At 44.8% G+C, this 23,955-nt stretch overlaps 1 long non-coding RNA gene across 4 annotated transcripts; it reads left to right on the top strand.

Annotated features, from left to right (window-relative positions):
- The first annotated feature begins 891 nt into the window (after window positions 1-891).
- On the top strand, window positions 892-22,678 carry LOC148782394 (uncharacterized). Of its 4 annotated transcripts, none has more exons than XR_016053450.1 (3): window positions 892-1,391; window positions 3,805-3,972; window positions 22,471-22,678. It is a non-coding gene; the product is annotated as an uncharacterized LOC148782394 (long non-coding RNA). The 4 variants fall into 4 exon arrangements; XR_016053448.1 differs by having other exon boundaries at window positions 982-1,391; window positions 3,805-3,882; XR_016053449.1 differs by having other exon boundaries at window positions 1,100-1,391; window positions 3,805-3,882; window positions 22,465-22,678.
- The last annotated feature ends 1,277 nt before the right edge of the window (window positions 22,679-23,955 follow it).

The raw sequence follows: 23,955 nt of genomic DNA, 5'->3' as shown, positions 1-23,955 counted from the left end.
AGAGTTGGTTGTTCCTCTTTTTGATCCGTCATTGTTCATTGTTTTAGCTGGATGTGATTTTTCCCTTTTCGCTCATCCCTATTTATAAGCTGGAAGTGATTTTTACCTATTGGCTCACCCCAATCTGTCTGCTAGATTTGAAACTCTGTCATCTACGGATCTGAAGCTGCTACCATTTGTACTTGAGAATAGCCCTACCACCAGCGCATCAGCTCCACCTTCAGTACGTCCTATTCCTCCTGTCTAATGATCGAATTTTCCGTTACTCGATCTTGTTTGATGATCGCGTTTTTTGTTATTCGATCCCGTCTATTAATCGAGTTTTTCGTTACTTGATCCCTGATGTTCCGAAGGCCTATTTGTCTACTGTTAATCGAGTTTTTTGTTACTCAATCTCAGATGTTTCGAAGGCCTGTTTGTCTGCTGTTTGATCGAGTTTTTCATTACTCGATCCCGGACGTTCCGAAGGCCTGTTTGTCTGTTGTTGATAAAGTTTTTCGTTACTCGATCCCGGATGTTCCGAAGGCCTATTTGTCTGTTGTTGATAAAGTTTTTTGTTATTCGATCCCGGATGTTCCTGAGGCCATTCGTTACTGAATCCCTTCTATTCCTGAGGCCTGCCGCTTTTCTATGCTTATTGTTCAAGCAATTTGTGCTTGCTGTTCAAACAATCTGAATATGAAGACCACTGCTTCAATCGATTAACCCATGAACCTGACGACCTCAAGATCCAACTCGTTCGTTTATGCAACTCATTGTTCAAACTCCAGATGCTTTGTGTCAAGCATCTTGAGTATGAAGGAGATATATATCTTAATCTTATCAAGAGATATGTATCCATACAAATGCATATCTGTACTGATATGTATCAATATGATACATATCCATATCCATACGTTAACATGTTTATCCAGGTTTCACGTGTAAATATAGCACCCCACCGTAGGGCTTGTCAAGCTTAAATTTGTATAAATCCGGTTTGAAATAACCTCCCTAGGTTGTATTTGACAATCTGAGAAAGGGGATCGGCACACAGAATCGGAACTCTTTTATCCTTTGTCAAGGGTAAGCTAAAAAGCATCTACTTTTGGGATGTCCTCGGGTCTTTGTAAGGCTCAAAGCCTTCAGAGAGTATTCTAGAACAATTCTTTAACCTACCTAGGGCTGTTGAAGAAAGCGTATCAAGACCCCAAAGGGTATTGGAAAATTTTGGGCTCTATCTGAACCCTGTCTAGTCTTTACGACACATTTCACGTCTGGCGACGCACTTCGCGTTGCTGCTCACAGCAGAGCCTTTGAATTTTCTAGTGGCCCTATTTCATCAGAGATGTTTGTTCCCCTTCCACTTTCAGCTTTCAATCTTTGATAATTGCAAAAGAATAAAAGATCAGGTAGTATATTTCTTACTTTATCTCTGTTATATCTGCTCACTTTTGTGCTTTACCTACCATATTTCATCTTCCCGAATATATTGCGTGCAATCTTTTACTTGAAAAGAATATCTTCTTATGTATTTTATCGTGTGTAGGTGTTCCATTTAGCACCTATTGCACTAAATGCTCTTCTCCACATCCTTGAACATATCAACTGGGAAACTCGAAAAATTATTTCTAGCTTTAGAAAACCCCCTGAAATTGGCACTGAAGTTCGTGAGGGGCACCTAGCCTAATAGAGTTGGGACGGTCGGGAATCACGCAACTTTCATTTGAGCACCCAACTGATCCATGCTCTCAGGGCAGCACACATATAGTAGAACCGGAGTACTCCGTTCACAGGAGGCTCAGGCCTATTTGGGTACCCAGATAAACCTAGCTTCATTTTAGTATTTTGGAACCCCACCAAACCCAGCCTTACCCTAGTAATATAGGTCAAATTATTCAATCATTTAGTCTTGTGTCTAGCTCATTAGGTTGGACATAGGTCAACCCTCCTGTCTTACAACCAAATTGGGGCAAGTCCTGGCGCACACTATGAGTATGTGGCCTAGTCATGAGCCTGGTCCAAGGCATTTCCGTTGGTCCGACGGGCACCTCGCCCTCCAGACCCATGAGACCCGAGTAGGTGAGTTGAACCTCAACACACATGCAAACATTTTTAACCCTAATCACCAAGTTTGTGGCTCCTATATTATAAGATTAAAAAATAATAATTTTTCATATAAGTAAAATTAGTATCATATCAAACATTTATTAATTTCTTTTTACTCATTCAAAGTTATCACAACCTAACTAAATATAATATTATACATTGGAATTGAAATTATTGATTTATATTTTTACAAGTATGTTACTATACAAAAAAGAATAAATTTGGAACTTAGTCTTATAATATCATCTAACTTAAAAATCTAATTTACAACTGCAAAAAAAATAATACATTATATAATTTACAATATAATTATATTAATAAATAATATATAAGGAGAAGTGATCCAATGCAACAGTTTTATGGTGGAATAAGATGGTGATGTGGTGTCATATCATTTGTTAGATATATCTAAATTCAACAGTGAGATGTGACTCAAAGCTCCACAAATAACTCACCGAAGAAAGGCATTTAAAAAAAAAAAAATGGGGGAAACAGAGGCAGAGCCCTCTCCCAAGGCAAAGGCCTCACCAGGCTCGAACTCATCCTCAAAGGGAATCGTCTCCCACCAAGGAAAGCAAGTCCTAACCCAAAAAACCAGGTCTCTCTCTCTCTTTAGCAAATCCTAACAAAAAAAACCAGATACCCCCATCTCTCTCTCTAAATGCCTAATACATCAGTTACAGCAAAAAAATTTGGTAACTCTCTCTCTAAATGTGTGAATAAGTAAAATCAAAAGAATTGTTACCGCTCTCTCTTTGTCTCTCTCAAAATGTGCGAATGGGTAATACCCAAAAGAACAGTTACCCCTCTCTCTTTCTCTCTCTAAATTCCCACCTGGGTGATCATACATTTTATGGATTGTCATTGCTCCATTCTCAGATCCCAAAAGCTCCATTCTTAATTTTGGAATTGTGTTAAACACTAATGATTTCCTTTTTTTGTTCATTTATAAAATTTAAGTCTATTTACTCTAGTTGTTGCTTAGATAATAAAAAAAAAGAAGAAGCAATTATGGGTTTGTGTTCAATTACTTATTCTTTTGTTTTTGAGATTCCTTTGCTTGAAAACCATTTTCTCCATGATATTGATTTTTTGTTCTATTACTTCTCATGGAAAAAAGTTATGACAATTGCATTTGATTTATGTAGGGATTCTCTTGATTTATGCACGGATTCTCTTGATTTATGCTTTATTGTCTAATTATAGATTTATCGTATGGGCTCTTATTGCATCTTCTGCCTAAGTTCTCAAATTCATTTATGATTTTTAAGTTAGTGTTTGACTATGTTCATCCCCATTTTCTTAACTTTTGGGTTGTGAAGCACACCACAAAATACCGATTAAAAAACTAGATGGTGCAGAATAAGGCTAGATTAATGTAACGTGAAGAACCAACTCATCTTCTGTAAGCAATGTAGGTCAGTTGTCTTAAGATTTTGTGCATTACATGATGAATTGTATTAGAAGTTTCTTTTGTTAGCTTCCTTTGCTTCATGGTGCTTGTGCTTTATATTTTGGGTGTTATGGTGCTTGTAATGGACTGGTTTTTTTTATAAAGATTTTCACATTCCCCTTCACTTTGATATTTTTTTGAAAACCATGTCAAGTTGACGTTCTCTTAAAGCTTATTATCTCTCTCTACAACCTCTAATCTTATATATGTTTGGATATTGTTAAAATTGCAAAGTCCTCATGAGAATGATGTTTCTTGCACAGGTTATTATTGCATGCATATTGTCATGGAAATTGACAAAGATCAAAGTCATGCCCTCACTAATGATGTTGTGAGTTACGGTGAGATGAATGCTTTGGACATTACTCCTATTGTAGGTGACCATGAGTATACAGTTGAAGATTTAGTGATAGCTCCTCATTATGTTAATGGTAATGTTAGTTATTTGTGGAGCTTTGAGTCAAAGCCCCTGCATGAAGTTCGAAATTTTCTGTCATGAGGCACTGAATATGGATGGTTTCAATGAGTATGCTTATGATATAGTGAATGCTTACGAATTGTTGACTATGCATGATTGTAATAAGACATGCCTATGAGATATGAATGAGCATGGTTGTAATAAGATATGCTTATGAATTATTGAATGCTTATGAAATGATGAATGCTCATGTAATATTGAATGAGCATGGTTCATGCCTATGAAAAAGTGAATGCTTATGAAATAGTGAATACTTATGAAATAGTGAATGTGCATGGTTGTTATAGGACATCCTTCTGAAATGATGAATGCTCAGGAGATAGTGAATGTCCATAAAATGAGACATGACACAGATGTGATTTGATATGACAAGTAATGTGATATGAAGCACTATGCAACAGGTCATCCATTGGTAGTGTGATGTGATTTGATATGATAAGTAATGTGATATGAAGCACTACGCAACGGATCATCCGTTGGTAGTGTATTGTGATATGATACTGGTTAGGTGCCACGATCTCGCCCTCCGGATCTAGATGATCTGGCGGCACATATCTCGAGTTTCTAAGGAATCCGGGACTTGAGATCGCTCTCTCAGGAACCTTGCTCAAGAGCAAAGGCAGGTATACCAACCGATGAGAGCGGAATTTAAGGTGGGTTCAGGACTTACTGGGGCTGGCTCGCGTGGGCGCCTTCTTAGATCACAAAGAAAGCCCCTCAACTGCTTTAACTGATTCGGAAGCGCCTGACCTGCGGTCACCTCATTTTTTACACAGCACTAACAGATTTAATTTTCAAGACAAGTGGGCCTAAGGGACCCACCCTTGTCTTAGGGCAATGTAGTTCACATGAGAGGATGATGAAGTGGAGAGTTTGAAGAAAGGACGAAAAGGGAAGGGGACTTGACGAAGGGACGAGACTAGCATGATAGTCGGGCAGTGACCAACTCGGAGTGGTAACAAGACGGGCGTGGTACTCGGGACCAGCACGACGGCAATACTACTCGAAAGCCGGACCGCTATGGTGGTGTTAGACTGAGTCAATCCTTAGTCAAGTGAGAAGAGGAAAGAATGAAGAAAGGCGCGAAACGGCGAAGAGAGGGGGATCCCGATGGCTCTAAACGTTGCCACTCACGACCGTGGAGTAGCAGTGTCGCGGCCCTTGGACGGCGCTAGACACTACTGCTCATAGCTATAGGGTGAGTAGTGAACTACGATCGGCGCTGGGCATTGCCGTTGGCCACACGAGAAGGCAGCACACCCCTGCATGGGCAGCAATAGCCTTTTGTAAAGCACGTGGCAATAGCCAATTGCGAAGTGCACGGCGATAGTTCTCTTTCTGAGGCATACGGCAATAGGCGTGGGACGCAATAGAAAACTGTGGACGGCGATGGGCACCGAACGCAAGAAAGAGGCTTGCGGTCAACGATAGGCACTGAGCGCATGAAGGAAACTCGCAAACGGCGATAGGCACCGAGCGCGGGAAGCAAGCTCGTGGATGGCGATAGTCACCGAGCGCACAAAGGAAGCTCGTGGATGGCGATAGTCACCAAGCGCACGAAGGAAGCTCACGGACGGAGATAGGTGTTGTTGCGACCCCTTGCGAGCAGCGATAGACATTGCCGTCTGCTATAGGCATGCAACAGGGGAAAACCCCTGCAGGTCGCAATAAGTTTCGCCGTCTGTGCTCCTCACTAAGACGTCGAAGACACATCTGAGGACGGCGATGAGCAGCACCGTTTGCGAGCCTCGTCGAGAGACAGAGATGAACGAACAAAAAGGGAAAGAAGTTTGCAAACTCGTGAAACTGCAGGAGGGAGAAAAAGAAAAGAAAGAGGCATGCACGGCACTACCACTGTCGTGCATGGCCTCTCTCGCCTTTGAGAGAGGCTCGGACAAAGAAGAAGAAGAGAGAGAAGAAGAAAATAAAATAACAAAAAAGAAGAGAGAAGAAGATTTACCTCGAGCCTAGGGGTACCGATCCAAAAGTTTCTCTCTCCTTCCTCTCTCTCTCTCAATGTGACCCAATAGTAAGAAAGAAAGGGAATTATATTAAGTAAAAATTCTCTTTTGGCGAAGGGTTCTAGCCTCTTGCGTACAATGATTGTACATGGTATATATAGAGTTGTAGCCAAACATGAGTGGATTTATCAAAATTAAACCTAATTGCTAGAAATTAAGATTTAGCTGAATTAAAATAAATTAAAAAATAGGGTATAAAGTCACAGATTTGCCCCTTCCTAACAATTTGTGGATTTTCAAAATAGTCCTTGTGCTGCCCTAGAACTTGTGTGATCTTTCATGGATGATCTGGGGTTGTTCTGCTACCCGTTTGATCGAAAGATAATTGTTTTCTTATAGGGCTCAGCATGACAATCAATTTGATACCAACTTCAAGCTTTTGATGGTGTTTTTAGGCCACGATCATGTGACTTGAAATTTGGATGAATCTTGAAACTTTAGATCGATAATATGCTCATTCCTTGATCTTTTTCTGTGATTTCTTCATTGGATCACACTGAGCATGTCGTCACGATCGCGTGGCAATAAACGCAGCTCGATTCCATGTTCAGACAAAGATTTTGCAACTTTGGAGTTTTCGCTGAAATCTGGAATTTCGGTGTCAAAATTCGCAGTCATTTCATCGGCTTTGTGTACGGAATCCGACCCTTCATCATATACGGGGTTTGGACTGGAGATAACCCTAGACCTTATGCACGTGATGGAACTGGTTTCGCGTCAATTTGGTTCGCGAGCGATGTGAATTGGCTGCTTGATTTTCCTGCAACTTTCTTCACGGATCAACAACTTATCTTTAGCTTTTCTTCACGCTCAAGCGTTGTCGCGAGGCATGCCACATATCAAAACGCTCGTCTCGACGAGACGAACACGCTCCATCAAGTTTGAGCCCGATCTGATCTCGGATGAGGGGAGATATAAGCATCGAAAGTCACTAAGCGTGACTGCCCCTTTAATGGAGTTTAGTTGCAGGCTCGCCGCACGGGAATAGTGTGCGGCTCCTCTTGTTTCGGTCTTTCGCCTATAAAGTTTTCCTAGAGTGTCTCTTTATGTTGAAATTTGACCCCTAGGGGTTTTCAACCGTGTTGGATCCAATGGCAGTTGTCCCATAGCAATTTGACGCACCAAAAATATAGTTTTAGTTATAGGGTCCATTTTAAGGTGTTAGAGGCTGATTCTGTGAACTCGTTTCTTTGTCTTCACTGCTTTAGACCTGTCAAAATGCAACGAAACTTGGCAGAAGGCTTTGAGAGTCTTTATGAAGATCTTGACCAGTTATGGGGCCATTCTGAGACTGTTGAAATTCTACTGTATGTTAGGCTTTATTGACCATGGACCCATTATGATAAAAATTGTCTTCCAACAGCATGCCACACCGATTGTTGTGCTTTGAGAGAAGCAAGAAGTACAATCATTTGGGAGATTTCCCCTGGCTAGCCATAGGACTACGTGAACGCTGAGGAGATCCACACAATGTTGTAACTAGGATGCTCAGACGTCTGGATGCAATGTACGGATCTATTCGTGGAGGCTTTAGGGGGAGAAGAGACTTTTTGAGGGATTTGCAGGAGTCCTCACCCCTCACCCTTGAGGGAATATTTGTGATTCTGACAACTTGAGGATTTTATAGGGACCTCATTGATAAGAATCAGGCCTATCAAGCGGCCAAGTGCTATGAACCTTTGGTCGGCATTGTTTGCTGCTACACCAGGTTTTCTTTTGATGATCAGGGTATCTCTGTAGGTCTCGTTCAGCGGGTCCAATCGGCGTCTTCTTACCTGTCCCAAAGATCTAGGGGGATTTTGGCGAGGCGGCCTCATGGGCCCCATCCTGCCGGGTCCAGTCAGGGGCTTCTGACCTGTCTCAAAAATTTGGGCCTGACGGCTAAGGAATGTTTTTAGCAAGGCGATCTCATGGTGAGGAATAACCCCGAATTCTCTGGCAGGTTAGGCCCTGATTTATCAGTTTCTTACCTTCATGGGGATCTTTAGCATTTTGGAGGGATCTTTTAGTCGTCATCCTCACCCTCAAGGACTCTCTTTGTTTTTGGAGGAATCTTTTGGTAATCGTCATCACCCTCAATGGCTCTTTTTATTTTGGTATTTGGGAGATCTTGTGAGGCTCTCACTCCCGAGTGAGCCATCTTGTGTTGTGATTGGATGCTGACAACTACAGATTTTGTGTGGACTTCGCTAGTCAGAATTACCCATGTTGGCAATTGGGTGTCGGCTGAGGCTGTGGTGCTGCGTCAACCCGCTTTTTGTTGGCCCAAGCGCCATTTACGGGTTTTCACCTGGACTGGGGAAGTGGCACCTTAAATACGGTTTCACCAACTTTCTTTTATTCAGGGATTTTTTATCCATGAACTTTCAGACATGTCCACCCATTCCATCCGTTTTTGCTCACAATGCCCTATAGATTGTCACCATGCCCAGGTTTTTGTTTTCATGGAACTCTTTTACTTATGGTTTCGTGACCATGCCCGTTCGTTATTGTTACTCATGGCGTTCTCTTGTCCAGGTATACACCATGCCCGTTATATGTGAAGGCATGTTTAAGGTCATGCCTTCGGGAACCGTGCGAACTATAGTTTAGGGTCATATAGCTGGACCGTAGTGGATATGGATGACAATCTATAAGGGCCATGGGGTGAGAATGGTGGTGATTTGACTTACTTTGGGGAGATGGCATGAGGCTACCTATGAAAAGTGGAAGATGTATGAATGGAAGGTGAAAAGTGGTGACCCACTAGCTAATGGCAAGTATGAATGGCGGGATGGTTTTCCATTTTGTGAGCATGGGTGAGACTCACTTAGGAATGATGAATAGTGGCAGTGAAGTGAATGGGTTCATTGAGGAAGCAATGAAGGTGGTGTGCGCACATGGATGGGTCGGTTAGGGAAGGCGTGCGTGAAGATGCATGTAAAAGGAGGTGTGCGCATATATGAGGGTGTGTTTAAGGTCATGCCTCCGGGACCTGGGCAAAGCAGTTTAACGTCATGCGGTCAGGACGTGCACTACGTTTTACGGTCATATAGCTTGAACCGTGGTTATACTATTTAAAGTCATGCAACTAAGACCATGCATTTTAAGGTCATGCAACTAGACCTCCACTACAGTTTAAGGTCATATAATTTGGACCATGCAGTTTAGGGTCGTGCACTTAGACCACAGCTCTGTAGTTTAAGGTCATGTAGCACGGACCATTGTATGGGTCGCCATGTAGGTAAAAGTCCATGGAGGATAAGTCTGTGGATAGCAATCTGACTCCCTAGGGAACAAGCAGAGAGATTAAGATGAAGATGGCGGCTCCATGCGGAGTGGCAAGCAGAAGCGGACTTAACTGGGGATTAAGAGGGCAAGTGTGACTCCTTGGGGATGATGAGTAATGGTGTGCATGTAACTCTGAGAATGATAGGCTAGAGCACAGATGAAACCCCATTGGGGGTTGAAAAGATAAGAATGATCGTAACTCCCTGGGGATAGTGGGTTGCAATAAGATGTGACTCCTACTGGGGATGTTGGTGTGAAACAAACCCTCTGGGAATTGAAGGGGTAAGTGCGACCCCTTTTTATTTGCATACACCTACCTCCACTAGGGATGTTGATGAAATACACCTAACGAAGAGGTGGTCCATCTTACAATTAAAGTCACGCGTATGGACTATTTGTCGCAATGTGCGTTACAGTTTTAAGGTCTTGTAGCTTGGACCATGGTTACGCAGTTTAAAGTCATGCAGCTAGGACCATGCAGTTTTAAGGACGTGCAACTAGAACGCCGTTACAGTTTAAGGTCATATAGTTTGGACCATGGCGCTAAGCCTTTTAACGTTATGCGGCCAAGACGTGCATTATGATTTAAGGTCATACAACTAGACCGTGGTCCTGCAATTTAGAGTCATACAATGAGGACCATGCAGTTTAAGGTCGTGCAACTAGACCTTTGCTACAATTTAGGGTCATATAGTTTGGACCATGCAGTTTAGGGTCGTGCACATAGACCATGATTTTACAGTTTAAGGTCATGTAGAATGGATCGTGGCTGTGCAGTTTAAGGTCGTGCAACTCAGACCATTGCTGTGTATTTTAAGGTCATGTAACACGGACCATGGCTGTGTAGTTTAAGGTCTTGCAGTGCGGACCAAGGCTATGCAGTTTAAGGTCATGCAGCACGGACCAAGGCTATGCAGTTTAAGGTCATGCAGCACAGACCATGGTTATGCAGTTTAAGGTCATACAGCACGGACCATGGTTATACGGTTTCAAGTCATGCAACTAGGACCATGCGGTTTAAAGTCGTGCAACTAGACCTCTAGTACAGTTTAAGGTCATATAGCCATGCAGTTTAAGGTCATGCACCTAAACCACGACTGTGTAGTTTAAGGTCATGCTGCACAGACCATTCCCGTACAGTTTAAGGTCATGCAATACGGACCATTGTTGTGCATTTTAAGGTTATGCAACACGGACCATGGCTGTGCAGTTTAAGGTCATGCAGCACGGACCAAGGCTATGCAGTTTAAGGTCATGCAAGATGGACCATGGCTATGCAGTTTAAGGTCTTGCAGCTCAGACCAAGGCTATGCAGTTTAAGGTCATGCAGCACAGACCATTGTGTGGGGGGAATGTGACTTCAGGAGGAATAGAGCTGTAATTGGGGACTTGACTCCCTGAGGAGTGAGGCTGTGGTGCAGGGAATGAACTTCTTGAAGATGCAAAATGCTGGTCCAGATGGGAGTGTCATGGCATGCGCACAACACTAAGTCTTGGATGGCGCACGCAGCATTGGGCCTAAATGACGCGCGCATGACGTTAGGCCTGTTGTGAAGCCCACGGCGTTACCTTCCAGTTAGGCGCACGACGATAAGTCCTCAGTGAAGTGTGTGGCGATTAGTCTTCATGAAGCACACGGTGATAGCTCCCTTGACGAAGCGCACGACAACAACTCCTTGACGAAGCGCGCGGCGATAGCCTCCAAGTGAAGCGCGCGACAATAACTCTTTCAAGTCTTAGGCTTGACTCGCCCCGACCTAGTCTTATTGCAGTCAAAAGCTAGGGACTGGAGCATCATTTCGAATTTTGTGAAGGGCAGTTTGTGGCACAACTGAGTATAAAGGAGGAAAAACCCCATTTTACTGTTTTACCGAAGGGTAAAACAGTCGAAGAGAGTTTTTTGAAGAGAGAGCCGGAGCATCCATCAGGAGTTTCCCAGCTAGAGTTTTTCCTGCCAAAATCTGCAGTACCCAAGCTTTCAAGAGTTTTCTGGCAAGCTTGAGCAGGTTGTGGGCCTTCGCAACGTGCTTGCGAGTGTTTTTGGAGAGTGCAAAGGTTTTTTGGGCAGCGAAGAGGGGCTTCTTAGAGCTTCGCCGAGACCTTTTCGGTGAAGCTGCGAGCGTCACAATGGTGCTTTGCAGGAGTTTGAGTGCTTTTTCGGTATTTCCACGATTGCGGGTAGGTTGCAGAAGGGTCAGAGAGCTCTGACGGTCCTCTGGTTATCGAAATAGGAGGAGCAGTAGTGGGTTCACTGAAATCACAGTGAAATTTTTGTGAGTTGTGGCGAACTGCAAAAGTGCAAAAACATGGAGAAGGGAAGCCCGTAGGGTCATAGGGACGCTTTCTGGGGATTTCGATGATTTTCACCGACTCTAGTAACAAGTAGAAGCCGGGGAAGGTTTTCCAGTGAACAAGAGTGAGTTCCTGACGAGAAAAGGGTGAAAACCTGAGGCGTCACGGGCCTACAACGATCCGGAGATGAACGGTTGTGGAACGGCAAACCGTCGGCAAGGAGCGATGGTTGGGGAAACTGGAGAGGTGTGGGAGTTAATGCCTCCCGGGAACTGGGAACAGTGGGAACTAGGGTGCCGCGAGGGCATGCATGATATTAAGTTGCATGCAACGCTACCTTCACGCGTCTCTAAGTTGCGCACGGGATAGCCACACTCGGGAGCATGCCACTCGCGGTAATGATCTCGTGCGACGTTGGCCTGTCGGTAATGATGGTAGCACGCGGCGTTGAGCTGCGCATGGTAGTGGTCACTTGTGGCATTACGTCACACATGGAGATGATCATTCGTGGCATTGAGTTGCCCTCGGCGATGCCTTGTGGGGGCCAAGAGTGATGACAAATGAGAAGGCTCAGTTACTATGGTCTGTTGGAAGTCAAGTCCTCCAGCATAACAGTGAAGTCCATGTTGTTTTGGAGGAAGGGAATCTATCATGGGCCAGCTCCTTGCCAGAGAAGTCTGCTTTGTATGTCAGATGGATTGAAGCGGACTTGAAAATGATTGGCTTCTTCTTTTGTCCTGTAACCATCCTCTTTGAGAACACCCGGCAGATGAACTGAAGCTGACTTCCAAGTGGTTTTGCTTCTTCTTCATGATAAGGGCGTTTCTTTTTTACTTGTAACTGTCTTCTTATCCTTAGATGCAAGAGCTTTGTAACCTCCCTAATAATGGGCTTGCGTGTAGCTTGTAACCTTTTCTAATGCAATGAAAGAAATGAATTTCCTTTGGGTCGACTTAATGTTCTTCTTTTCCATTTCTTCTTTTTACTGCATGCCCTGCATATCAAGGATAGTACTTCTTTAAGTATCACCCATTGATAGGGGGCATCTCTTCTCCTCCATCCGAGTTTGCCAGTATATAGGCCCCATTTGGTGTGATCTTTTTTACTATGAATGGACCTTCCCCCTTGGGTTCGAACTTTTCGGTGTCCATGCATGACAATTGGTCTCTTGACTGCTAAGATTAGATCTCCACGGACGAGAGCGAACCTTGACAGATTTGTCAAAGGCTCTCTTCATTCTCCCCGGGTTGAGCTCGAGGTTCTACTGGGCCCCTAGTCTCCTTTTGTCAAGGGCATCCAACTCCTGATAACGGAGCTTGACCCTCTCATCTTCGGTTAGTCCTTGATGTATAGTGACACAGAGTGAAGGTATTTGAACTTCGAGGGGTAAAACCGCCTCACCTTCATAGAGCAGGGAATAAGGGGTAGAGTTTGTAGCATTGTGAGTGGTGGTGCGATAGGCCCACAGAGCTTCAGGCAGCTTCTCATGCCAATTCTTCCTTGACTCCAAAACTGACTTCCGGAGCACCCTGCACAAGGTTTTGTTGAATGCCTCAACTAAATTGTTGGCTCCAGGGTAGTACTTGGTCAAGTATTTCCACTCGAAGCCAAACTAGTTGACTAGGCGATCAACGTGATGGCTTTTGAACTGAGGGCCATTATCAGAGATTATTTGGTCCGGAACCCCGAACTGTTATATGATGTGGAGACGCGCGAAGTTGGCCACAATGGTCCTAGGAACCTGCTTGAGAGGGACTGCTTCAGTCCACTTGGAAAAGTAATTTGTCACTACTAAAATGAAGGCATGACCCAAGGTAGAAAGAGGGTCAATGGGTCCTACAATATCCATACCCCACTAGGAAAAGGGCCATGATGTCACTGTAGGATGGAGAGGCTCCGGGGACTAATGAATGAGGCTTGAGTGAATTTGGCACATTTGGCATCTTTTAGCATAGTTTTGGGCATCAGCCACCATTGAAGGCCAATAATAGTCAAGCCTGTGTATGCGCTCATAGAGCTTAGGGCTGGACTGATGCAACCCGCAGATATCTGAATGCACTTCTTCGAGTACTTTGCTTGCTTCTTGTGTATCGATGCATCTGAGGAGAATTCCATCAAATGATCGACGAAAGAGAACATCCCTATCGAGAAGGGTGTACTTGGTAGACATAAGTCGTATACCATTGTGTTCCACCAGATCTTCAGGCAGCCTTCCATGTTTTATGAAATTCATGACGGGCTCCCTCCAATCTCCTACTTGTTCTACCTCTACACACATTGGTTCAAAGGATTCAGGCTCCCGCTTCTCAGCTTTGGATTCTTTACCTCAAGACATTTCCTGCTCTACCTTAATGACATCCTTGGCAGTGAGGAGTACTCCAAACGGATAAGGCAGGCATTCGGGGAAGATATCTCTCTCTTCATCTGCTTCAACTTCGGCTCTCAAGTCGACATGTCTCCATTCTGTTACCCAGATAGGTGTGGGCCTGATGAGGATAATTGAATGGTAGCCTCGAGCTTTAAGAGCGCATCGGCCTACGAGTTCAGCCTCCTAGGGATATGACTCAGAGAGAAATCATCGAACTGGGCCATATAAGATTTGGTCATGTTATGATAAGGCTTAAGGGTATCCTTCCGCGTGTCATAAATCCCTTTAAGCTACCGGATGACCAGCTCAGGGTCGTCGAAGATGTTTAGCTGCCCCAAGTCTAGCTCTTGGGCGATCTCCAATCTGATTATGAGGGCTTGATATTCAACTTCATTATGAGAAAATGCCTCTACAAATGAGAAGGATAGAGGAATCATTCCACCGTCGGGAGTCAGGAACACGACTCCGACACGCCCTCTATCAGACTGGAATGCACCGTCGAAATACATCTCCCACAGCCAAGTTAGCACCATATAGAAAACTTTTTCATCGTGGAGATCAGTCGACACAGGAGATTCCGAAGGGACTGGGTGAGCCGCGAGAAATTCTGTTAAGGCTTGACCTTTGACTGCCTTCTGTGGTACATACGTGATGTCAAACTCCATCAACAATAATGCCCACTTGGCCAAGTGTCCTAACAGACATGGTTGGGTCATAAGGAACTTGACCGGGTCTGCCTTGGAGATTAACTTGACCTCATGACCGAGCAAGCAATGGCAGAGCTTCTGTACTGCAAAGATCAAGGCTATTATGTTGTCGTCGGAATTGGACGTGCGTAGGGGGTATTTTAGGTCTTGCCCCGGCTTTGACCATTGTGGGGTGCTTTTAGCGTTGTCAGCCATATTGGACAACTCTCGAGCTGTTGATGACTCAGGGAAGTCCGCCTGGTTGGACGCCAGGATAAGGCGAGCTGTGCCTGGGATGAAGTCTTATAAGGTTGGCATTGGAGGAAGAGGGCAGATAAATTCTTCCTCGACTAGTGGTTGAGGAAAACGATTCCTTCGACGAGTGGACCTGGGTGCTCGTTTCCTTTTGGATCCTTGGGGAGGGGTTTGGTTCATCTGCTTGGGCTAATGAGTAACCCTGGCTTGGTGGATTGCCTCACGCTTCAAGAATTTGAGCCTACTTTGTCCATGGTAGACTTTTCAGGGCTGAGAAGTAGAAGGTTATGGAAGGTACGAGGTATCCTCATAAGGGACCTGCATTGGGACTTCCTCTTGGACAAGAGTGACGGCTTGGAAGCGCTCTGAGAGAACGGTGCAAACAATGTGGCCTTCCTGTACCTTCTCAGCGACTACAACTTCAAACCCAAAGCATTCTTTCAGCTAGTGGCCTCATACTTGGTGATATGGACACTAGAGGTTTTCTGTACCCTGGGCAAGACACTTAGGCTGCCTGGCGGGCATGGGAGTGATAAGTCCATGTTGGAGCATTGCTTCAAAGAGGGCCTGTAGAGGATCTAGCGATTCCCTGGACTTGTGTCGGGAGGTCTTCTTACGCTGGTGGAAGAGGGACTTGAGGGTGTCCTTCTGGGTTACTATGAGCTTCTTGGCATTACTACATCTTCTTTGCCAAGAGCTCATGGAAGCCAGTGCATTCGCTCAGGTCATGGCCTCGTATGAGATGATACGAGCACCAGAGATTCTTAGTTCTCGAAGGGAGAAACTGGGGCTACCTTGTCGGCTTTGGCATGATGTGTCCTATTTCGAGCATTATGGAAAATAGTGCATGGAGGATGGCGGCATCTTTTTAGATTGTGACTATGTGAAAAGCCTCAGTTGCCCCGAACGCTTTCTTTAGCTCTTCAAACTTTATTTATTGTTAATAAGGGCTTTGATTGTGTCTTTGAGCTTATAGCTTGTTCTTCAGTGTTGACCTCTGGCAGTTGGATCATGTTTTGCTCGAGTAGTAGTCGAAGCAATGCAAGAACCCACTCCTTGTCAAAAGGATACACCTTATTCTAGTGATGGATCCATAAGTCACTTCGATTTATATTTTAGGGGGCGAGACCTGATTGTAGGACTGCTGCTTGCCCCCGGCCTGGGGCATCTGTGCCTTGGAGAGTCCAAGGTTTGGGGGGTAGCTTTGTTAGTGTCGTCACGGTGACGGCCACACTGATCACCGCTTTTTGCCGGTTACCCCGACTGTTGGAGTGAGATTCGAGTCGGAGGGTTGCTGACAAGATCTGCCATGGTGCTTGGACAGACCCTCAATACGAACTGCCTTAGAGATGAGCTATGACATGGAGGGTGGATTGGAGGCCTCGACATGCAGGGCGATCTTGGGACGTTTGCAGGTCCGGACAGCTTCCTTTTCAGTCATGAGAGTGGAATGAAAGTTTGCCAGCTCTCTCCATCGGGCGATGAACTTGTCAACTGGCTCATCAGGGTCTTGAGTCAAAGTGAGTAGCTCAATAGTTTCTACGTTCCTTTGGACTTCATCGAAGCATTAGTAAAACAACTGCTTCATTTCCTACCAGGTGTGCACCAAGTTTGGAGGCAGCCGAACATACCACTGGAAGGCTGGCCCTTCGAGAGTCTCGACAAACTGATGGAGGAGGGGTCGCCAAGACGCTTGGAAGTGAGCAGTATGCTGGTGCGGGCATTGAACAAGGGGAGGTTCCCTTTTTGATAGTTCGAGGGAAACGACACTTGGTCGATGTATGAGGGATAAAAATTTTGGTAAAGCGGCGCCTCTTGCATGCCCAAGACGTTGTTCTTGATGTTATGGGCTACCATGGCATCTATGTCAGTTTGGGAAACCCCGCAAGAAGGAGAGTTGTCTTGGCAGACCGGTGGGGGAGTTTGTCTAGGAATTGTGTCTTCACCAGACGGGGAATCGGTCTCATGGTGAGAAGAAGGGGACCTGGAGGCCTCTAGACGATCCATCTTTTCGAGGATGGACTGCATCATTACCTCAAACCTGTTCATCTGCTCTTCTTGGGTGTCGTCCGGCTCGTTGTTCACCATGACACTGACCATTTCTTCTTGAGGGTCAGAGCCAAGTGGAGTAGTGGACTGTAGGGCTTGGAGAGTCGTACAAGGCAAGTCGGTCTGTAGGGGCTCAGCATGCCTCGACTGGACTCGAGCCTTGTACGCTGACCTTGTGAGGATCGATTCTCAACGATCCTGGGATCGTGGCTTCTGGACAATGATCACCAAGCAATATTCTTGGACTTGCTCAGGCTCTGGGATCCGCAAAGGGAAGAAGGGATTATGGGGCAGGAGGTCACTAAGGGTGGTGACCTCGACTGCCTTAGAGGCTTCTCTGGTCAGGATCTGCAGGCCTCTCTTCTGCTTAGTCTTGAGGCTGCTGTGGACTTCACCCTAGAACCGGGTCTAGGATTTAGATTGCCCCACTTTTCTTGAGTATGAGAGGGATGTGTCTATTAATTGGGGCAAAGAGTGGGGTCCAAGGACAAAAGGCAACCTGGGTTTCTACCTTGGAGGTTGGAGGCATTCGTCTAACATCAAGTAGTTGCTCTGAATTCCCTTGTGGGGCTCGGATGCATGCCTAACTTGAGGCGGCTAACTCAAAATGGTACTCTTAGGGAAAACCTTTGAGTACCAGGTCTCAAGGTGGTTGCCTAGTGAAGGAGGAGTGACAGAAGAAAGATTTGGCTCATGACTCTGCTTGAGTCAGGATCGGGGAGGAACCTGCAAAGCCGGTGCATGTGCAACTTTAGGATTAGCCGTCCGGGTGACCTGGGGGTCAGCCGGGCTTAGTCAATGAGTTCGACCTTGAGAGGTCATAACCCATGAGCTTGTGTTTGTAAGGGACTGGGTGGGAGCCTATCTCTCACAAGATGAAGCTGTGTGGTGAGAGGGAGGACAAAGTGGTCGACCCTCATGTGCTCGAGCGGACGCAGAACTAACGCTACCCCGAGCTGTGGGATGCATGGTGCGCGCAGGGTTTGGCCCGAGAAGGCCTAGCCTTGAACGCGAGTTCGAAACAACATGAAAGTTGCCCCGAGTTGTGGCTCGAGTGGATGGACCACGAGCCCTTAGGTGTGTGTGTGGGGTGGAGACCTCAGGATCTCCGCCTCAGTGTGCCAAGGCTCCGGGTGTAGAGGTTCGAGGTAGTGAAGGAGTTCCGGGGGTAGCCTTACAGTGGCCCTGATAAACGATGGCAACTTTCTTACCTTTCGTGAGAGTGGATAGGCCAGCCTTCCGACGTACCTCAGCAATATGACTGGCAAGGGACTTGCCAATAGCACGGTGCATGTTGTGTGTGGTAGCGGAGGTGCTACCAATGCGAGGGGCATTGGTGGAGGGTCCACCAGAGCGAGGAAGCGAGGAGTCAGGGACCTTTAAGTCCCCTCTCGCACCAACCCAAGAAAGAACCTGGGAGCCGGACCGTGAGTCCTGACTCAGAAGGAGTGTAGGGAAGGAGGCTTGAGTAGCTCGCTTCCCTGAGACGATCATGAGTGCAGGGAGGAGAAAATCCCCGACTCGGATAAACAGGTTGAATAACTCGATGCTATAGAAAGTAGTGCAGAAAGTAAAAGGTGATACTGATCAAACAAGAGCGAACCGACGAAGGAGTAATAAGTCCCCAGTGGAGTCGCCAAGCTAGTTAGTTGCCTCGATCTTGCCCTCCGGATCTAGATGATCTGGCGGCATGTATCTTGAGTTTCTAGGGAACCTGGGACTTGAGATCGCTCTCTCAGAAACCTTGCTTAAGAGCATGGGTGCCCACTTAGATCACGAAGAAAGCCCCCCAGCTGCTTTGGCTGGTTTGGAATCACCTCCCTTGACTTTCGATCACCTAGTTTTCTGCACAGCACTAACATGGTTAGTTTTCAAGACAAGTGAGCCAAAGGGACCCACCCTTGTCTTAGAGCAAGCAATGTAGTTCAGGTGAGAGGGTGAAGTGGAGAGTTTGAATAAAGGACGAAAAGGGAAGGGGACTTGACGAAGGGACGAGACTAGCATGATAGCCGGGCAGTGACCAACTTGGAGTGGTAACAAGACGGGCGTGGTACTCGGAACTAGCACGATGGCAATACTACTCGAAAGCCATACCGCTATGGCGGTGCTAGACTGAGTCAACCCTTAGTCAAGTGAGAAGAGGAAAGAATGAAGAAAAGGAGCAAAACGACGAAGAGAAGGGGGTCCCGACAGCGCTAGGCATTGCCACTCACGACCGTGGAGTAACAGTGTCACGGCCCTTCGATAGCGCTAGACGCTACTTCTCATGGCTATAGGGTGAGTAGTGAACTACAGACGGCACTGGGCATTGTTGTTGGCAAGACGAGAAGGCAGAACACCACTGCGTGGGCGGCGATAGCCTCTTGTGAAGCACGCGGTGATAGCCAATTGCGAAGCCCACGGCGATAGTTCTTTCTGAGGCACACGGAGATAGGCGTGGGACGTAAGAGAAACTTGCGGACGGCGATGGGCACCAAACGCACGAAAGAGGCTTGCGGTCGGCGATAGGCACTGAGTGCACGAAGGAAACTCGCTGATGGTGATAGGTACCGAGCGCTCAAAGGAAGCTCGCGGACGGTGATAGGTACCAAGCACGCGAAGGAAGCTCGAGGGGCGATAGTCAACGAGCGCGCGAAGGAAGCTTAAGGACGGCGACAGATGTTGCCACGACCCCTTGCGGACGGCAATAGACATCGTCGTCTGCGATGGGCACGCAATATGAAAAAACCCCTATGGGCAGCAATAAGTTTCACCGTTTGTGCTTCTCACTGAGACGTCGAGGACACATCTGCAGACAGCGATGAGCAACGCCATTTGCGAGCCTCCTCGAGAGACAGAGATGAATGAACTTAAGGGGAAAGAAGTTCGCACATGGTGCTGCCATGGCCATGCGTGACCCGTGAAACCGTAGGAGGGAGAAAAAGAAATAAAGAGGCATGCACGACACTGTCACTGTCGTGCATGGCCTCTAAGAGAGGCTCAGGCGAAGAAAAAGAAGAAGAGAGAGAAGAAGAAAAAGAAGAAGAAAAGAAAATAACAGAAAAGAAGACAAAGAAAGATTTACCTTGAGCTTAGGGGTACCGATCTAAAAGTTTCTCTCTCCTTCCTCTTTCTCTCAACGTCACCCAACAATAAGAAAGAAAGGGAATTCTATTAAGTTAAAATTCTCTTTTGGCGAAGGGTTCAAGCCTCTTGCATACAATGATAGTACATGGTATATATAGAGTTGTGCCCAAACATGGGTGGATTGATCAAAACTATACCTAATTGCTGGAAATTAAGATTTAACTGAATTAAAAGAAATTAGAAAATATGGTGCAAAATGACAAATTTGCCCCTTAATTTGTGAAATTCCAAAACAGTCCTTGTGCTGCCCTAGAACTTGTGTGATCTTTCATGTATGATCCGGGGTTGTTCTGATACTCGTTTGATCGAAAGATGATTTTTTTCTTGTAAGGCTCGACATGACGATCAATTTGATACCAACTTCGAGCCATGGATCGTTCTTTTAGGCCACAATCATGTGACTTGAAATTTGGATGAATCTTAAAATTTCGGATCGACAGTGTGCTCGTTCCTTAATGTTTTTCTATGATTTCTTCATTGGATTACACTGAGCATGCCGTCACGATTATGTGACAACAAACGCAGCTTAATTCCATGTGCAGACGAAGATTTTGCAACGTTGGAGTTTTGGCTAGAATTTGGAATTTCGGTGTGGGAATTTGCAGTCCCTTCATCGGCTTCGTGTGCAGAATCCGACCGTTCTTCGTGTATGGGGTTTGGACTAGAGATAGCCCTAGACCTTACGCATGCAATGGAACTGGTTTCGTGTCGATCGGGTTCATGACCTGCGTGATTTGGCCGCTCGAGCGAGGTGCAACGCTGTTGATTTTCCTGCAACTTTCTTCACGGATCAGCAATTTCTCTCTAGCTTTTCTTTGCGCTTGGCCGTCGTCGCGAGGTGTGCCACATATCGAAATGCTGGTCTCGCCGAGACAACACGCTCCACCAAGTTTGAGTGCGATCCGATATTGGATGAGGGAGATATAAGCGGTGAAAGTCACTTTTCGTGACTGCCCCTTGTATGGAGTTTAGTTGTCAGGTGACCGTATGAGAATAGTGTGTGGTTCCTCCTGTTTCGATCGTTCATTTATAACCTTTTCCTAGAGTGTCCGTTTAAGCTGAAATTTGACCCTTGGAGGTCTTCAACTGTATCGGATCCAATGTTGATGGTCCCACAGCAATTTGACACACCAAAAATATAGTTCTAGTTATAGGGTCCATTTCAGGGTGCTAGAGGCTGATTCTATGAACTCGTTTATTTGTCTGCACTGCCTTAGACATGTCGGAATGCGACGAAACTTGGTAAGAGACTTTTGAGAGTCCTTGTGAAGATCTTGACCAGCTCTGGGGCCATTCGGAGACTGTCAGAATTTCCACTGTATGTTAGTCTTTATTGACCGAGGACCCATGATGATGAAAAATATCTTCCAACAGATAGTAATGTGATATCTGATAAGACCTATGTGGTCATCTATGTGACATGTGATATTTGATTGATTGGCATGTTATGAGCGTATCGCATGACCATATTGTGAATGTGATTGATTGGCATGCTTTGAGCATATTGCATGACCATACTGTGATATGTAATTGATTGGCATGCTTTGAACGTATTGTATGGTCATACTGTGATATGTGATTGATTGGCTTGCTTTGAACATTTGCATGACCATACTGGGAATGTGATTGATTTGCATGCTTTGAGCGTATTGCATGACCATACTGTGAATGAGATCTCTTGGCATGCTTTGAGCGTATTGCATGACCATGAGGTGATATGAGATTTATCGACATGCTTTGAGCGTATTGCATTACCTGACATGTGGCCTCTTCGATTCGCCCAATGATAGGACGGGAGTCGGGGTAGGTGATGATTGGGTGGTACCTAGAAGGTATAACAATCCTAACCATGGTGGCATAAGGGATAGTTTTTTTGCAAGGTTATCGCCTATCGAAAGCCCCAAAGCGTGTTGGAGACTGTGTATGTGTATGTGAAAGCAATACAAAGTGACAAAGTGGGTCATCTACTTATCATTGTTTTCTCTCCCAAGTCATGGTAGAAGTCTTAAGCAATGGGATTGGCTTAGCCTGATGAATAGGGCTTCTACTTCAAGAGTAGGCAAAGTAGGGAGTGAGTTAGTGGAAATGGTTGTTATTCACCTTAATATGTTAATTGCCAAGATTTATATAGTTGCATGATTTGATTGACCCCCACATCATATCATATATGATTAATCTGATTTGTTATCGCTTCACTATGAACCATGCACGACACACTAATGAATATGATTATGACACATGACTCATGTTTTATAACAACAGTATAGAACCTTGTACATTGTTGTAAATGATATTCATAGGCTGGGAAGCATGATGTTTGATCTACTTACTGGGATTTATAGCTCATTTTGTTTGCTTCCATCCTTGTAAATTACTAGCTGCAGGTCGAGGACGTACGGGTAGTGTTCGTTACTGGCGGTTGAAGACCCGAGCTTGGCGAGATAACTCCCTTTAGATTTTAGGTGTTAGATGGTCGTTGGCCTTGTAATTGTTGTTTGTGAAGTTATGTATTTTGTTGTTGATGCCTTGGACTATTTGTATAGATTAAGTTTGGTTTTAATTTATCCAATTTTTGTTATGGTTCTAGTGGAAGTTTCTGCTTTCTTTTATGGTTTTCTCTTATTTCCTTCTTTTCAAATGCGTTGAGCTCACTCTTGTAATTAGGGATATTTTACTTTACCCTTTTTTTTTTTTTTCCCCTTATTTTGTGATGTGAATCATATCCGTTCACACCTCTCTCTCCATTCTCTTTTGTATTTGTTTCATCTATTTCCCTTGTATTTTGTTCAATAGGTTAGTCATTCCTATTTTCTTTTAATTACATCTTCCTTTCTCACTTTTTTCATTATCTTTTGCTACTTATTTGGTCTTACCATCCTCTTTCCCTTTTTAATGAACCATTCTTTATTTCTCTCTACATATGTCGTGTTAACCCTCCTCCTCATGCTCTTTCCTTTTATTTCTTTCTTTTATTTATTCTTATTACTTTTGTTGCATATTATATATTAGCATAGGCCATCTTTCATTTTCCCTTCTTCTATTTTACTTCTCATCATGTTGTATTTTTATTTTTACTTGCATTTTATACTCATATCTCTTTGTCTCGTCAATGAGGATCTCATCTTCCTTCTTTGCAACCACACCCGCATCTTCATGGTAATATCCCTCTCTTTCATCTTATGTTATGCATGTTTAGATTAGTCTTCCTTCTTTTGCTTCTATGCTTTTTAATTTTTTGTTCTTCTTGCATCTAGTAGTTAGATTTTTTACTCATGTTTACTTACATCCTTCTAATTTAGCTGCTTATCTATGGATTTTTTTTTTATTCTCTTTTTATATCTATTTTCCTAAAATCACTTTTTATCTTCAAACCCCTTTCAAAACCTTCTAGGTTGAGTTTCAAGGTTAAGAGAGTAGGGAAGTCGGCTTTGTCGTTGATCCGAGAGAGATAAGGGCTTAGGACCCGATTCTCCCTCGGAGCGTAATTTGGCAGGACCCATACTCTGCTAACTTATTGATTTATTTGCACATAAAATCAAGACGGCGACATAATCTCCTACCCGCAATTTCGAGTATAAAGACATTTGAAGGAATGTAATTTGAATCTTTGGAATCTGTGAAGGAGTTTTATAATGAATATGCTAGGCGGGAGGTTTTCGTATGTGTGCCAGTACCTTTTATTATACTCATGATGGAATTGCTAATGCTGGAAGATTTGTTTGTTCAAAACAAGGATTATGAGAGAAGAACTATATGGACAATGAAAACAGAGTCAAAAGGCCACGTGCAATAACTCGAGAAGGATGTAAGGCAATGATGATGGTATAAGGCAAAGATCACAACCATTTGCTAGCGAAGCCTGGAGAAGT

The sequence above is a fragment of the Amborella trichopoda genome, chromosome 4 (genome assembly GCF_054954075.1).
Source record: "Amborella trichopoda isolate Santa Cruz 75 chromosome 4, AtrichopodaSantaCruz75HAP2 v2.0, whole genome shotgun sequence".
NCBI lineage: Eukaryota > Viridiplantae > Streptophyta > Magnoliopsida > Amborellales > Amborellaceae > Amborella > Amborella trichopoda.
The sequence above is the reverse complement of the archived record's forward strand: the minus strand, read 5'-3'. Positions and strand labels throughout refer to the sequence as shown.